We start from the raw sequence: 18,191 nt of genomic DNA on the forward strand, positions 1-18,191 counted from the left end.
GGCCAGGAATATCCTTTCAAACAGATTGTCATCAATGTTTTTCCCCCCTTTTTAATGCCACAAAGTTCATTTCATCATGTCAACTCATAAGACATCTGTGCTTGAGGCAAAGGTTGCATCATCTATAAGCACTTCTTCTATAAATTAGGAGATGGGGGAGAAATCACATCCCCACTGGAGAAGTCTTCATTGGCTGACAACCTAGAGTATGCAGAGAGCACCCCCAAGTATCTCTCAGCACCCTTCCACTGACAATCCTTGAAGCAGGACCACAGCAGGGAAACAAATTCACTCTAGACTTAGATCACTTCCACATTGGCCTTTATCACAGGATCTGATCCCAGATTATCTGGCAGCATAGACTCATATAATCCAATTCAAAGCAGATAATCTGGGATCCGGGATATAGGGCAGTGTAGATCCAGCCTTAGATTTCCAGAAACAGTATGCCTAGATTCCTGGTTTTTCTCCTCTCCACCTGCTACATATTTCAGAAAGACGTATGTACTGTACACACACCTTCTAGCACATGAGCACCATTACTTAGATGCACAATCAAATACGAGTTTATACTCACACCCATGTATGCCGAACCAGCTTTGCTGGGGCAATCCTTGCAAAATGCTGGATCTCCCTTGTTCTCTCTTTCTGTATCTGAAGGTGGTGGGCATAATTATAGCCCCTTGACTTACAACTTACATGTACTTCCACCTTTGAGTCCTTCATCCCACACAATGCGTCTTTTCCAGTTTCCTTCTTATTCATGTCCCATTTGTGAGAGCCACTAGGCAGGGTCTGTCTTTATTCATAGTAGTTACACACAGATTAATTTTAAAAACACTTCAGGGCGGGGTGGACACTGTGTGGCTCACTGAACACACACAAGCTTTGATTCTGTCTATCATGGCCTCCACAGAATCAGCCTAGAACAGTATTGACCACCATTCATGATCCACTTCATTTTATGACAGAAAGGAGGAAAAAACACTCTGCCCTAAGTCACTGCAGTGCTACAAGAGGATCCCTAGGCACCCTATTTCACCATAAAGCCACTGCTGATGGCAACGTAGTGTCCCCTCTCACAAAGGATTATGTGGGGAAAATGCACCCTTCCTACACAATGTGGCAAAGGTGCTGACTCTGGCTATTTTTTTTCCATGTCAGGAGCGACTTGAGAAACTGCAAGTCACTTCTGGTGTGAGAGAATTGGCCGTCTGTAAGGACATTGCCCAGGGGATGCCTGGATGTTTGATGTTTTACCATTCTTGTGGGAGGCTTCTGTCATGTCCCCGCATGGAGCTGGAGCTGACAGAGGGAACTCACCCACTCTCCCCAGATTCAAACTGCTGACCTGTTAGTCAGCAGTCCTGCCAGCACAAGGGTTTAACCCATTGCACCACCCTGGCTATAAAATGACACAATACTACTTTTATTCTGGCTTTGAGGCACTAAGCTCAGCCATGTTCTACATTGCCGTACTCCTTTCGAAATACATGGCAGGCTTAGAAAGGGTTATGGGTGAGATGAGCAAGATGTTTTAAGAGTGGTTTTTCCTCAAACCTTGGTCCCCCAGATGTGACAGCTCAACCGAAAATCAGGGATTCTTGAGGTTGAAGTTCTGACCACCTTGCAGAATCAAAGATTGAGAATTACCAGTGTAAACAGTGAAGTTGTGCCTGTTCTAATGTTGTCTGGCCACCACCCTGATCAGTGGCAGCCAGTACAGCCAATTGTGGAGCGTACTCTTTTGTAATAAAATACAACACATGAGGAGGGCCAGAGTTTCACACTTCTGCCATAAAGGTGGCAACAAGTACCCAGATGGTGGCCAGGTGGGGCTGGGTGACAGAAGTGTGCCCCTCATCCACCTCTTGCCCTTCAAGCATTGCCATCTGGACATTCATGGGTGGCAGAATCGTCCTTAAAATAGAAAAGTGGAAGGAGCTTAAGGTAAAAGAAAAAAAAATGAAAAGAAAGAAAGATGACATGTATCATGCTATCAGCCATTCTCTCTCTACTTTTTCTCTCCTGCTGGAATCCCCCCTTGTAATCCCCACTAATTCTCTGCCTCTTTTCCATATCTACAGGCTTCTAATCCTCTCTGCTCTTCTCCAGTGATGTGTAAACAAAGCTGCTGCTAAAGGGTTATGGGAGCATTTAAAAGGAACTCGGAGGCTCAGAAGAGCAAATATTGAGCCTCTGGAATAAGCTGATCCAGGAAAGAGGGAAGGAGAGAGAGTAGCAGAGAGGAAACTTGATAGTCCTGCTTCTCCGATATTTGATCATCTTGGATTGCATGGTTCAGCAGTGTGTGTATCCTGAGAATGGACACACCATTTCCCCCTCTCTGTAGATTATTCTTTCCTATACAGCCATAGTAACCTATGGTTGCAAGAGCTGGACCATAAGGAAGGCTGAGCGAAGGAAGATAGATGCTTTTGAACTTTGGTGCTGGAGGAAAATCCCGAGAGTGCCTTGGACCGCAAGAAGATCCAACCAGTCCATCCTCCAGGAAATAATGCTTGGCTGCTCACTGGAGGAAAGGATACTAGAGGCAAAGATGAAGTATTTTGGCCACATCATGAGAAGACAGGAAAGCTTGGAAAAGATCATGATGATGGGGAAAATGAACGGAAAAAGGAAGAGAGGCAGACTAAGGGTGAGATGGATGGTATCCTTGAAGTGACTGGCTTGACCTTGAAGGATCTGGGGGCAGTGACGGCCGACAGGGAGCTCTGGCATGGACTGGTCCATGAGGTCATGAAGAGTCGGAGACGACTGTTTGAATGAAGAAGAAATATAGCCTGGTCTCGCCTCATCCTGGAACATTTTTCCATGAATCACACAAAGTTTGCAGCACCATTACCTCCCCCCCCCCCCCACCACCGCCTTCTGTTCCTCTCATGGACAGTACAAAAACTGGGGGCCAAACCCACCTGCCCTAAAGCTGTAGTCTTGGCTCCATTTCTCTTGCCTGAATTATGGGAACACCAAAGCTGACCAGCAGTCAGCAGCACCCCCAGTTTCCCTTTGCAATCCCAGGATCAGGAAAGTAATTGAAAAGCAAATGCTGCCATCTAGTGTTTCTCTCTGAAATTTAGCAAAAGAAAATCACTAGTGGCAACATTCACACAACCCTTCAACGGACAATAGTTCTTTCTCACACCCTGGAAATTCCACAAATATATAAACCCCACTTGCTTAGTTTCAAACAGACCTCACAACCTCTGAGGATGCCTGCCATAGATGTGGGTGAAACATCAGGAGAGAATGCTTCTGGGACATGGCCATACAGCCTGGAAAACTCACAGCAACCCAGTGATTCTGGCCACGAAAGCCTTAGAAAACACAAAATCACTAGTCTTTTTCTGAGGCTCAGAAAAGTTACTCATCTGCTTGCTAAATGTGTTGAAATGTTGTTGCCTGCATTTAATTTGTTCTCAGTCCCCCTATGGCAAGAAGGAGAATGTCCTCTGCTTGCATTAATATCCCATAGATCATCTTAATCAACAACAGAAATACTATTTGATACCAAATGTAGGCCTGTGACTAAAAAAGTTACAATTTTTTCCTCCTGTATAACCTTTAATATCTTTGTCGGATTAAAAAAACCTCAGTGAGGCTATGATAATGCATTTTGTGCATTCTGGTTGGAAAAGTATTTTGTTGTATTTTGCTGCATGACTAACATGGCTATCCAGGATCTCTTTGGTCTAAAGAAGCATGATTTTGCCTAGTATAGTTCTTTAGCTGTTATCAGGTTGTTGTTGCCCATGCATCCTTTTGTTCCATTCTTTTGGAAGTCAGTTTGTAGCAATTTCCTAGATCTGCATGAGGACTGTTGATTTTTGGATTTTAATATTTTACTTAACATCATAGCACAGTACATTTCACTGATGCAATATAACTATAAAAGAAAAACATAGTAAGAAAGGAGGAGTCCTATTATAATCTAGACAACAAAATAGTGTGTGTGTGTTGGGGGGGAATGTAGGGGAGCGATGGACTACTTTGGCTATGAACCTGAGTGTGGACACCCAAGCTACAAAAACTATGGCTGTTACCAGACCAAATTCTGGACAATACTCAAATATTTGTATGATAAAGAAAAAATGATAAAATTATCTGAGGGCACCCTGTTTTCTATCAAATTTCACATACAAGGAGATGCTTCACTAAAAACATCTTATGATATATCCTATGGACATTGTTTATAGCCAAGCAAGGAAAGTCATTTGAGACCCATAGACTCAGGATGTATACAAAATGCGCTGAAACAGCTGCTGTCTGTTGAAGTGTTTTTGGCGGTGGCGTTGTTTAAAATCTAGGACTATGGCCAGCTCTGATCCAGCACCAACAACTGTCAAACAGACTTAACAGTGTTCACTCAGAGGCACTGCCCAGTTTCCCTTGTTAAAGTACCACATATACATTTAGTTAAATATTATTTCACCCCAGCTTTAAGGCAGTGGTTCTCAGCTTGTGGGTCCCCAGATGTTTTGGCCTTCAACTCCCAGAAATCCTAACAGCTGGTAAACTGGCTGGGATTTCTGGGAGTTGTAGGTCAGAACACTTGGGGACCCACAGGTTGAGAACCACTGTTCTAAGGCAAAACTGATATTAACCAGGTTGAAACAATATTATGGACACAAAAGAACAAATTGGTTTTCTCTAAATTTGACCTGAAAGAGCAATAGTTTGACCCAATGAAAACATGGATGCTAGAGTACCCTTCACTTCTAGAGTGGCTCCGGCACTTAAGTAATGCAAACTGATGCACAGCCCCAGTAAAGAACATGGTCTCTGAGAAAGTGAAGGATCTCATGCTTTCCTTGCAATATTTTCTGGAATAAACAGACAGAGGTGATGAAAGTTCCTTACAGTGAGGAGGACAAAGGCATGTCTGTTGCATTTATCTGAAGCACATTGTTCCTTTATCCATAGGCCAGTAGAGGAAATGGGATTTTAGCAAGTTTGCCAAAGGTGCATGAATCAAGATGTTGGCAGAGACCAAAGTGAACTTTGTTCCTTTGTGTGTCATTTATGAGTTCACCATAAGGTAAAATCTGAAACATCAGAGTTATCTCAGTTTACCAATAAGATTGCTTTTTTCATTCAGGTGTCTAAGGGCACATTCAAACATTAGCAATGACTCCTGTGAAGGAGTCACACAACTCATTGTTAAACCATGGAATTAAAATTATGAAGGCAGTGGGGTTGCTAACCCAGTGGCTTCAAAACAAAAGTTAATAAAACTTGATGGATAACTCTCACTGATTTTGGTGCTGCATGCTTACAAAATGCCTCTGACCTATGGTGATCCCAAGGTAACCCTGTTGTGGAGTTTTCTGAGATGGAGAGGCCTGCTCAAGTTCATCCAGTGGGTTTCCACAGTAGAACAGGAACTCTTCTCTTCAGAGATGTAGTTTAAGGCTCATCCACTACAATATGCTCGCTCTCATTGAGTACTAGTCATAAAAAGGCATCATGCCCCACTAGTCATACCCCACTTTTGAGTTTCACACAGAGGTTGGACAATTTAAACCTTCTGCTGACCCATCACAGTTCTGATTATAGACTTGTAGCTGTCTTCTCTATTACAGTAGAGTCTCACTTATCCAAAATAAACGGGCTGGCAGAACGTTGGAGATTCCAGGCCCGATTCTGAGACAGATTGGTACCTCAACATGACAGCAGTACTGGGAAACAATTATGGGAGAACGAAATGGACCAGTGTAGTGGTTAGACTGCTGGACTAGGATTTGAGAGATCCAGGTTCAAGTCCTCACTGAGACGTGAAACTTACAGAGTGAACTCAACCAAACTTTCTCTCTCAGGAAAACCTATCTCAAAATTTACTGGAAATATAAAAATAGGGAGCGTGAGGAGAGCCATTTACATGGAGCAAAAACAGAGTATAAGTACAACAAAAATGAAAGAAAAGAAATACAAGCTAGATCCCAAAAAATTCAAAATGAAGATCCAAGCTGAAATAACATGGACTTGCCCTGACTCGATAAACATTTTCCTCTCTACCATTCAAGCACAACACCAGAGGCTGGAAACATTATTTGAGGACAACAATTTGACCCAGCCCTGATGACTAGAGAACAGGTAGATTTTTCAAAGTATAAAAGCTATGGACAAGATATGTTTAGAATAATGGAAACATAGAGTTGGAAGAGACCACGAGAATCATCCAGTCCAACTCCCTCCTGCCATGCAGGAATACACAATCAAAACACTAATGACAGATGGCCATCCAGCCTCTGTTTCAAAACCTCCACTACACTCTGAAGCAGTATATTCTTCTGTCAGAGGACAAGTTTGTCAGAGGAAGTTTGCCACCATTGCCCTCCTCTGAGGATGAGAAAATGTATCTTGCCCAAAATCAAATTTCGATGGCTAAGTGGGGATCTGAACCCTGTTCTCCGAGTTGTAGTCCAATGCTCAGACTGTCTCACTTTGACCCTCACAGCACACATCACACCACTTCAAAAGCAGCATCTTTTCTCTTACTCCAGTATATCCTGGAGGCTCCCATAATGAAAGAAGCCCTCTTGCAGTGAATCATGGCCATGTCCATGAACAAGAATAACCTTTTCTTACCCTCTCCTGCACCCCCAGAAAGCCGAGAAGCTCCCCACTGCATTTGACTCCTCAATTAGTACATGCTCCCCTCTCCAGCTTTTGACATGGATTTAGCTGCATAGAAAACCTGGCTTCCTGGCCTGTGAAAAGTGATTTCCAGAGCTGGTTTGTGTTCTCTCTCTCTCTCTCTCTCTCTCTCTCTCTCTCTCTCTCTCTCTCTCTCTCTCTCTCTCTCTCTCTCTCTCCCCCCCCCCCCCCCATCCCATCCCTCCTGCTCCAAGCTGATTCAGTCCTGGAAAGAAAAGCATCTGAAACTAATAAAAGGCTGGTGGATGCCTTTCCTGAAAGTTGGAGCCTTACTCACTGCCACTGAGCGCTGGTTGGATAGGAAGCACAACAGTGAGCAGCCAAGGAGGGGAGGGGAGATGAAGCAGCTGTTTGTAGTGGTCTCTACAAGGTGAAAAAGTCTAGCTGTACTAAAGAAAGAATGAAGCCCCCCCCCCCCCCCAATTGGGGCGGGGTAGAGTGAGGAATATTTTGGTGAGACAGGAGGTAAGAGTAGTAGTAGTGGTTTGGACATAACTCTGGAAACCCGGGATCAAATCTCTGTTTGCCATGAAAGTCCATTAGATCACCCCAGCTAAATCACACATCCCCAGCCCCAGAAAGCCTTGTATTAGCATCACCTTAGGATTGCTATAAGTCAAGAACAAATTGAAGTTTCAAAACACTACTACAACCACCAAGAACAACAACTCAATTCTTTCAGGATTTGAAATATCCCCAGGTTAAATCATGGCACTGACTATTACTGCAACCCCTGCACTCACTCCTATATTTCTTAAGAAGATTGCTGCCTGCACCCCATTATGTAAGCACCATCACTTTTGCTGCCTCCTTTCAAAGAAAAATGGCCAAATGCCTGAAAGTCAAAAGATGTCAAACTGTACATTTTATTCGGCTCTGCAAAGATTTTATAAATTATATTCCTTTTTTTTAAAAGCAAGTAGGATTATATAATAGTTACCACATATCTATGCCATTGGGTACATGACATAGTTATGTTTAGTTCTATTTTCAGCACTCAGTGAGGACTGTGGGTTGTTTTAACAGAGGTACCTTAAAGGCACCAGATACTTTTTGATCATAGAAGCTAAACAAGGTCAGCTTTGGTTAATACTTGAATGGGAGACTGCCAATGAATGTCACATTCTGCATGCTATGTTTCAAAGGAAGGAACTGAAAAAGCCACTTCTAAGTATTCTTTGCCTAGAAAATCCATATGAAATTCAAGAGATTGTGCACACATACACAATTTTCTTTCACAATTCCTTTTATGCAATGCTTAATTCCGGCCCTTCCACACTGCCCCTATTATATCCTAGGATCTGATCCCAGATTATCTACTTATCCCAAGTTATCTAGTAGTGGAGATTCCTGTTTAAAGCAGATAATCTAGGATCAGATCCTGGGATATATGGCAGTGTAGAAGGGGCCTCAGAGTATCAAAGCAAACCTGGGCTCTCTTTTAGGCCAAAGCATACAACGAACCACCCCTTCCTTGCTGAAGTTAAATAAGCCTGCAATGGATCAGGGAGCCAGAAGAAAGCTGTGCTTCAGCTTTAATATAACAAAATTTGAAACATTTTCTGTTCTTGGTTTGAAAGTGTTATTTCCTATTGAAATTTGTGGTACTTATTTTGAAAGTAGTTGTTATACTCCAGAAACTTTGGGGGGGGTGGGGTTTGTGGCTGCCACAAACTAAGTTGAATTGGTTGAGACTCTATGAGATATTCATTGAAAAAATATAGCACAATGTGCTGCAGGATGTCCCACAAAAACAAAGTTTTTGCAGTTTAATAAACCTTTTCCATGTTTTTATGATAGAACCAATTAGGAAATGATTTATAGCTCCGGAACAAAAATAATCTTACATAGTGTTATTAGAGTATTACAGTTTCCCCTAAACAAACACACAGCAAAATGGGGTTCTGCTAGAGTCATTCATTCAATGCCTGTGATTTGGTCATGAAGGACATGTCTATGGACAGAAGCATTGCCCTGAATGAAAAGAAAAGTTCCCCAGAACCACAGAAAATAGTACAAAGATGCACTTCTTCACTGTAATAATAAGAGGATCCATCAAAGTATCTGGACTATGATGGAATTTTCCTTTGTAATACCTTTTGCAGAAACTGAATAAAAGAATGTCCAAAAAGAAAATTTGTTAATCTTTTTTCCTCTCTTGCTTTTTCTTTTCAAAGATTCATCTCACAGCAAAGTTCTGGCCAGTGATTTACGATTTTTTTCTTTCTCCGCTCCCCCCCCCCCCAATGCCTCTGAGGCAGAACAATAATTGCAAACATATTTATGGCTGGAATGGTAACTGAGAGGGCTGCCTGGATCCACTCGCCTCCCCATATAATCATGTTTCACTTAGTTAACATGATATGGTCTTTCTCTATCTCGCTGCCAATACTGCAGATGTGCTACAGTTGGAAAGGAAAAGGAGGGGGATGATCCTGCTTCAGACACTGGAAATAACTTGTGATCTTTCTCTCCCCCTCCTCCTCCACCCCCCTTTTGCACAACCAGAGTTTGGAAGTGGGTTGTTTTTTTTTTTTGTTTTTTTTTTTGGCCTTCACTTCCTAGAATCTCTTAGCCAGCTGGATGCATAGGTGAAGGATTCTGGGAAATGAAGTCCAAAACAATGAAATTTCCAAGTTCTATGCTAGAAACACAAGGAAATCCAAACTCCATCATTAATCTTAAGTAGAAGGGTGTAAGAACAGATAATGACATGTTGACATGGCATGAAGCATGCATCAAACTCAGTAGCCAGGCTTCTGTTTTAAAATCATATGAGAAAGTGATCTTTAAAGCTCAAGCAGGAAAAAGTGACCTTTAAAATAAAAAGCAGTGCGCGGGATATTTTGCTTATTGATCTGATAATCCAGTGGGTTTTCATTTGTTACTTCTGCTGTGATCCAGTAAGGTAAGTCAGAGTTTTTTTTCATACTAATGAGATACTATTAGTACTATTAGGCTATCAAAAATTACAATACAAGAAAATGCTCTCTGGTTCCCCCAGTTGGCCAATTCAGTTATATCTGTATGGAAAATATAAAGCAATCCTTTCCTTTCTTGGTACTATCTTCCAGATTCTTTGAACTAAAGCTTTCTCTCATATTCCAAGTGAAGATAAGATTTCCGTATTTTGAAAATATGCAGCCGTTGCTGCATTTTCAGAGTTCAAATTATTCAAGTAATGCAGTCCTTCCCCAAATCAAGTTCTATGTGATTCGTAACACTATAAAGACTAGAATATCTGTTCAGGCATGCATTCTCTCTCTCTCTCTCTCTCTCTCTCTCTCTCTCTCTCTCTCTCTCTCTCTCCCTCCCTCCCTCCCTCCCTCCCTCCCTCCCTCTCTCTCTCTCTCTCTCTCTCTCTCACACACACACACACACACATTCTGTTTATAAAACAACCCCCATGAGTAGCAATTTGTTCACATTTGGCACATTAATAAAAAAGCTTGATTTGTTTTTGGCAATGATAAGTGAGGCAAACATCTGATTCAATGACCTGGACATTAGCAGTGAAATTTTGATGCATTAAGTTATTCATGCATATGAATGTATAGTATCAATTGTTAATTTTAAAAGAAACCCCAAGCACTCTTGTTCCATGGAAAACTTTTTAGGGCTACAGACCAGAGCTCATTTCATTATTTAACAGCAATATCTTCTAGCCCTTTAAAAATCTTCTCCAATCTCTGATTGGAGATAAAAGCAGAAGAAAAATAAAATAATGAGTCAATTCATCGCTATTCATTATGTCAAAAGTCAATAAATATGTCATTTAAAATTAAATTGTTAATTCAAGGTAAAATGTGGAGCTGTTTCTTCTCATTACAGAATGACTCTCCCCACCCCATATTTGCAGGGGATTTGTTTCAGGGCTTTATGTGGATATAGCTTTATGAGTAACAGCAACTCCAATATGCTTCTGGTGAAAGCATATCATAGAGTTGCACTGGAGGAACTAGGAAATGCCAAGAAATGACATCTCTCTAGACATCACTAGGCCTTCCAACATGATTCTACTGTCAAATTCTAGCAGAAGCATACTACAGAATTGCCCTGAGAACCTTAAAAAATGCCTGGAGGTGACATTTTTGGTTAGACTATATGAAACCATAGATACAAGTCCCACATTCAATAGCTCTGTGTTCATGCTAGTCACATAGGAAGAACTTGTCTCTTCAGGAATGGCTATCTCAAGGAGCTAATTTGAAGTATCATGACAAGGCATCAAATGGTCTTATGTAATATTGTTGTCATTTTTATAGCCATGAATGGAGAGCAGCTTTTGTAGGATTTCTCCCCTCATGAGCCAAAATAACTTGACTGGTATTGGGTTACTATGCCATCTTGACTTGGGTGGGTGAGGCTGGGGGTGGGATTTGCTGTTTCACCTCAGGCACAGATACAGCATCCAAAGTTTTTGGCTGTTCCTGTTTTTTTTCCACCTGTACATTTCCTTCCTGTGCAATCCCAGCAGCACACTTGAGGGAAAATGTTCACAATACCATACTGAGATGGACTCTCTACACACAATATAGGTACATTACAGGTGAAATTATTTGATACATTGCTGCTTTAAAGGAGAAAAGTGTGATTGGGATTTAGAAATGATCATTGTTCTTTTTTAACTCTCTTATGCAATGGGACTCAACACTATGAGAAGCAGAGTTATTGCATAATAAGTCCCATAAGTTTGGGAGAACATGACTTCCGTGAATTGTTGAATCTACTTTACAGTTCTGATGCAATTTTAAAGGACTTGTCCAAGGTGCTGAAGCCATTTTTATGATGTGCCTCAGCACCTTCAATAGTTCTTTTGACATTCAGGCTGAAACCTCTCAAGCACATGGAAGCCACTATAGAATCGTAGAATCTTAGAGGTGGAGGAGACCCCAAGAGCCATCCAATCCAGTCCTATTATGCCAGGCATGAACATACAATCAAAGATTAGATGGCCATCTAATCTATTTTAAAAGCAGCAGAGAAGGAAACTCAGCACACTGTGAGGCAACATATTCCACTGTTGAACAGCTCTAACCATTGCCACCTCCCCTTCATATTGCTGGCAAGAATGAAGTACTTATCAATGAGCCTATCTGTACAAGAGTCAAGCCTTGAAATGTGAAAACCATTTTATCTGAGAATACCTTAATGTTCTAAGCAAAATATCTATTTATCAAACCATCTTCTCTTCTTTTATTCTTATTTCTCTGTTGTTCTCCAACTTTTTCAAATGGACTAATTACTTCTCTGTGGATCCTTCTCCAACTGTTGTTGCAGAATCCCATCTCTCCACTGTGTTAAATTGCTGCCATTTGCTATGAAGCCTTCAACAGAATGTTTACCATGTGTCAACCCTCATAATTTCATATTGAGGCTTGCAATATTGATCACCTTGTCTTTAGCATTGCCTATACTCCCCTCATAGAGACAGACAGAAAGAAATTACAGCAGCAATGCAAGGATATTGGGCAAAGGCTGGGGCATGTATGTTTTCTGCCATGGGCATCTTTTAAATACAAGGCATTTACATTGTTTTTATTACTTGTAGTAATAGATGGATTGAGAGCAAGAATGCCTGTGAGATTGAATATAAGCATGTGTTCCAAATTACATTATATATTGTGAAGTTTCATTTGGTGTTGTTTGACCTACTTTCATTGTTGTTGTTGTTGTTGTTGTTGTTGTTGTTGTTGTGTATATTTAAGTTTTTTCTGACCTATGGCAATCCTATCACAGGGCTTTCTTGGCAAGATTTGTTCAGAAGAGATATGCCTTCCTCTGAGGCTGAGAAGGTATGACTTGCCCAATAGGCATCATGGCAAGTAGGGATTTGGATCCTGGTCTCTAGAGTCATAGCCCAACATTCAGGCCCTGCATTACTATTTACTGTACAAATGCACAAAAACATAGAAGTCACATTATATTATCCTGTGTGGTTTTTAAACACATACTGCTATATCAAGGGATATTTGGTCATATCAAATGCTTCAAGTATAAATTAGTGCCTATATTGGTGAAAGAAGCTAAGTCAATTATTAGATAATTTATCCATTAAATTAGGCTCCATATTGAATTTTAAGACAAACCTCTGAAACAAAACAGAAGCATCTGGGATTATGTACTTCAGTTTAATTGTGTTGGATAATATTCAAAGTTATTGGTTTTTCATCCTACCTCTCAATCAACTAAAACAAAACAAAAACATTTCAGAACTTCAGTTATTTCTGCTTATTTGTCATCTTTAAGTATTAACAGTTTAAATTGGAAAACACTTCAAAGTTTTTAATCTCATTTCCTCTCATCTGAACAAAGTGAATTTTCAATCATTCAGTTTTACAGATGACAGGCAGAGATTGTATTACTCACCTTGGGTAAAATAATAACCATATCTCAAAGACTCAAACCTATCTCTATCTACCAGGCAGGTATTATGCAGCTATACAAGATGGTTTTACTGTTACAGCTTTGATGGGAATTGAAACAAATCTCATTTCCATTACAAAAAAAAAAAAGAACAAAAATGACACTTAAGCCTCATTTACGCAACCCTTTTATTGCTGACAAATATACATGGCTGTGCTTACAATGAGCACACTGGCCAGAAAAAGGCCGTCTCATTGTTCTCTAAACACCCAGAATGCTGTTCACAATAAAATACTATCTACCAGAAAGTGATGCAGCCCACATCCTGCATCCTGCAAGAGGTTTAAAGAATCCTATGAAGAAGCCCAACGCAACTCCATTGTATGTGTGTACATGTACATGTGTGTACCTATTCACATATGGCAACCCCATGAATTTCACAGGGTTTTCTTAGGCAAGGAATACTCAGAAAAGTTTTCAACCAGTCTTTCCTCTGCACCTGGTATTTTTTGGCAAAGCTTCTAAGATCAGATGGGATCTGGTGCCTTTAGGGCAGTGGTTCTCAACCTGTGGCTCCCCAGATGTTTTGGCCTTCAACTCCCAGAAATCCTAACAGCTGATATACTGGCTGGGATTTCTGGAAGTTGTAGGCCAAAACACCTGAGGACCCACAGGTTGAGAAACACTGATTTAGGATGTTTTGCACAGCTTCATAATCTCAAATACGGATCAAAGAATTACAAGGTCAGGATTTGTGGAATTCACAACATGTGAACCATAAATACCTAATAACATCAATGCTGTAGCACAACAATTGTTGCCAAGTTGCTACTAGAAAAGAAAAACAAACAAACAAACACACAAACTCCATGTAATCAGACAAATACTTAGAGCAAAAATAGAAATGTCTTGGGAAATTGGCTTCATTTATTGTTTCATTTAAATACTTTTAAACAAAACAGAAGATAGCCCCCCCCCCCTTTATTCCTATTCCCTACTCACTTTCAGTCAAGAATGAAATGTTTTTGAAGCAAGTTTTCCCATAAGAGTCCACAACATTCAAATAAAGCTATTTTTGACATGTAAAATCTACTTCCTTCATAAGGTCAAGACATGGAAAGACAAGGGAAAGACAAGACCTTCTCATGGTTGCTTGATCTCTGTGCATTATGTAAAAGGTGTAGAAGGACTCATGGAATGGAGGCTCTTCTGCTTAATCAGAATCCCAGGCATACTGAATGAGATTTTATATCACGGATGGGTTTTACCCTATATATTCATGTATAAGACTAGAATTTTTTTTTGTAAAAAAAATCAACCCAAAAAACTTGGGTCAACCTATCTACAGGCCAATGTTAGTGGTGTATTTTAATTCTTATCAAAATGTATTTATTATTTATGTACTTCATTTATACCCTACCTTTCTTGCCCCACAGGGGTCTCAAGGCAGCTTTCAAAATCCGGCAAGTATCATAGGCATTAAAATAAAATCAATATAACAATAAAACATACCCTATCAAACTATAAAACAATTAAAACATATAGGCAAATAAAACACATGAAATAATGAAACAGATTAAAACACAGAACACATTAAAACATAGAGTGCTGAGACTTGATTTTATATTTAGTTAATTAGTCCATAATCATTATCCAAAATGTTGAAGTCGAATTCTGTGTTAGCCTATTCTCTGAACGCCTGCGTACAAAGCCAGGTCTTTTTTTCCCCTGAAGACCAGGAAGGATGGGGCCCGCCTGATGTCACTAGGGAGGAGTTCCACAACTGAGGGGCCACCACTGAAAAAGGAAACATCTCCTTCTCTGAGTAGAGTGGTGAAAGACAAGGCATGATTCAATTCTGGAAGAATGTAAAAAATACATCAGCCCTTCTGCTCACTTACCAAAGCACCACTTCTGTCTTTGGGGATGCCTGGGTGAAAAAATGCCTGGTTGCAGCCAGGGGAAGCTTGCCTCTCTGAGGCAACACTAGTGATTTCACCTCTCTATGGAATAACTCTCAAGTTATCCACAGAGGTCATATCAAAATCCACAATTTTGGCCCCCAAACTTTCCCTTAATTTATACATAGGGTTGGCTTATACATACAATATGTTACTGTCTTGTAGTTGAATTGCATTAGCCAACATTTCTTACCACACAATCCCCATTACTGCTCAAAATTTCTGCCAAGCCAACCAACAAGATCCTATTCCCTCATCCACATACCCAAACCGTTGCCCCATACACCTACAAGATTGCATACTGAAAATATTCAAATGATTCAGGAAAAAGCAGGCTTCTGTGGCCTCTCCTAGCTTCCTCATTAATACCATTTGCCATTTCGACCATAGTCTGAAATTGGCTACACATCCTGGTTTCCATCTGTGAAATTTTGGAAAATAAGCTGTTGCTACACCCTTGGAAACACTGCCCTTTGGAGCACCAATGATTGGCAATAGTGATGAAACCTTTAAAATAAGGGCAATCTAGAAACACAAATGTAGACAAGAGCTGCCTACTCCAGTGTGTGACTCAAGAAAGAAGTATCCAAGTATGTTTTGAAATGGTTAGGACCAAAGGAAGCAGGTTGAACATGGAAAATACTGAGATCATGCCAGCTCTGAAGAGACAAGTGGGTTCAAAGATATATGTTTTGCCCTCATTTGATCTCATTCTCTAAAATACTATGTATAGTGTCACTGGGAGGCTCAACAATCATTATCTTTTCCAAGCTTTCTTGTCTTCTCATGATGTGGCCAACATACTTCAACTTTGCCTCTAATATCCTTCCCCTCCAGTGAGCAGCCAGGCATTATTTCCTGGAGGATGGACTGGTTGGATCTTCTTGCGGTCCAAGGCACTCTCAGGATTTTCCTCCAGCACCAGAGTTCAAAAGCATCTATCTTCCTTTGCTCAGCCTTCCTTATGGTCCAGCCCTCGCAACCATAGGTTACTATGGGGAATACCATTGCTGTGACTATGCAGACCTTCATTGCCAGTGTGATGTCTCTGCTCTTCACTATTTTATCAAGGTTGGCCATATTGTGGGATACATTTCTGAAATTACTATAGAAACAGGAAATTGTGGGTAATAGAGGACCCTTCTGAAATGAACAAGTTTCACTGGAAGTTACTATATTCATGCTGGAGCACCAGGAACTTACTAGAGAGGTATCCTTTCTAGGAATTTTCCAGCACGACTCTATGGTAACCTATGGTGTAAGCATACCATACCATAAGGCCTAGAAAAAGTCAGGAGAAGACATATTTTGTCAGATGTGGGTAGTGAGACCATGGATACTGGTCCCACAAGTGCAGGGGTCAAACTGTATTTAGAATGTATACGTTGCAGTTACATGTGACCTGATCAAAGCAAGACTAGAAAAAGTCACGTATAACTAATAGATTCAACACAAAGGAATGCTGTCTGTATTAAGCTTCCACATCTGAACAGTCACTCCATTTGTTCTGTGAATCATGATGGAAAATGCAATAAGACTAAAATATTGTGGCTTTTACTTTCCCTTGATATGCATACATCATCATCATCATGAACCCCCGTCCACATTCCTTTTGTTCAAAGAGATAGGATATACAAGTTTATAACCTGATTTGCTCTTTACACAATTGTGCAGTTTTGTAAATTGCCCCGGTAAAGGTCCTAAATGTTCTTCCTAATGGGAAATAACAAAGAAAATGCACAAGGCATTTATTAACTAGGAAGCCTTTTAGTTGTGCATGAATGCTCAGTTCTCCTCAGGGATTTGAAAGAGGGACAGAGGACCTGGGAGGAAGCTAACATCTGCCCAAGATAATATGCTGTGAGCAGAAGCCCTCCAGGGCAGTATTGCATAAGAGGGATGTGCAGACATGTTCCAATCCACACAGTGAATGCCCTTCTAGTACAGCTGCCGTTGCTGCTCCTGGCTTCTCTTCCTCCATCTCTATGTGGGTGTGTAACTTGGTCCACGCGGCCCAGATTAGATCAAGCCAAGTTCAGCTTTCCTCGGCCACTGTTGCACTCCACCCTCCCTTGGTGGTTTTTTCTCCAATATGTGGTTTTGTTTCCAATGTGAATGCCCAACAGTCAAAGCCAACAACGCCCAGGAGAGCTGCACAGCTTTCCAATGAGTGCTTCTCCTATGCCAGCTAAGAAAACTCAAGAACAGAGGCAGAGTTTTGTGGCCGGAGGGAGAGAGAACATTCCTTGCCTGCTACACAGGAAGGAAGCTTGCATAGACAGAGAAGCATGAAAAGGCTATTGGTCTCTTTCTGGTCCATTTGAAGCAAAGAAACACAAAAAACACCTAAATCTTCCCAAAGGCACTGAGGTCAAAGCTCACTGATGTTGACTAATCTAAGAACATCTAATCATTCCTAGTCTATGGAATATTTGGGTCATCAATGCAAATGCTGAGGCAAATCTAATCTAGGCTAACCAGAATTCTCTCAACTATTGTTGGGTATTTGCTCATCATGAATCACCATTGGCCTAGTGGAGAGTATATCTACCCTGTATAATTAATACAGTTTGTTGCTACTTTAACTGCTATGCCTCAATGCTATGGGATCACAGGAGTTATAGTTTTATCAAGTATTTCTCTGCCAAAGATTGCTGAGATCTCACCAAACCACCAGTATTCCACAGCACTGAGTCATAACAATTAAAGTGGTGTCAAAATGCATTGATTTTACAAGGTAGATGCACCCGAAATCTAGATGGTGGAGAAGTCTAAAAAATATTATGAATTCAAGTCAAAAGGAGATTTGAAGAAGACATGAAAGATCCTCTTTTACTAATCTGTCATTTAACCACTACAACATACTAACATCTGTCAGATGCCCTTTCTTACACTGGAAAAACATGGTTTAAGAACATTAGCAACCCCTGAAAGTATTGCAAGAGAAAAGTTTGCTTTTTATCAATCTTGGCTTTCAGAAGTAACCCCTAGTAATGAAGTCTTGTTGAGTGTGGTTGCAGTCTGGTTCTTATATAGATTTCTGATAGTAAAATGGTTAATCTGGTATACTTAGACATCAGCAGTCTTTTTTTAAATCTGGTATACTTAGACATTAGCAGCCATTTTATGCTTTAATGCTACTTCTATGTAAGCCAAAAAGTGATTGCCCAAGACATGTTGCTGCAG

At 40.6% G+C, this 18,191-nt stretch overlaps 1 protein-coding gene across 2 annotated transcripts in view; it reads right to left on the reverse strand.

Annotated features, from left to right (window-relative positions):
- The window catches only part of septin9 (septin 9), a 267,624-nt gene that overhangs the window by 181,244 nt on the left and 68,189 nt on the right, over positions 1–18,191 (reverse strand). The window lies entirely within an intron of this gene.

The sequence above is a fragment of the Anolis carolinensis genome, chromosome 2, assembly GCF_035594765.1.
Source record: "Anolis carolinensis isolate JA03-04 chromosome 2, rAnoCar3.1.pri, whole genome shotgun sequence".
In the NCBI taxonomy this organism is placed as follows: domain Eukaryota; kingdom Metazoa; phylum Chordata; class Lepidosauria; order Squamata; family Dactyloidae; genus Anolis; species Anolis carolinensis.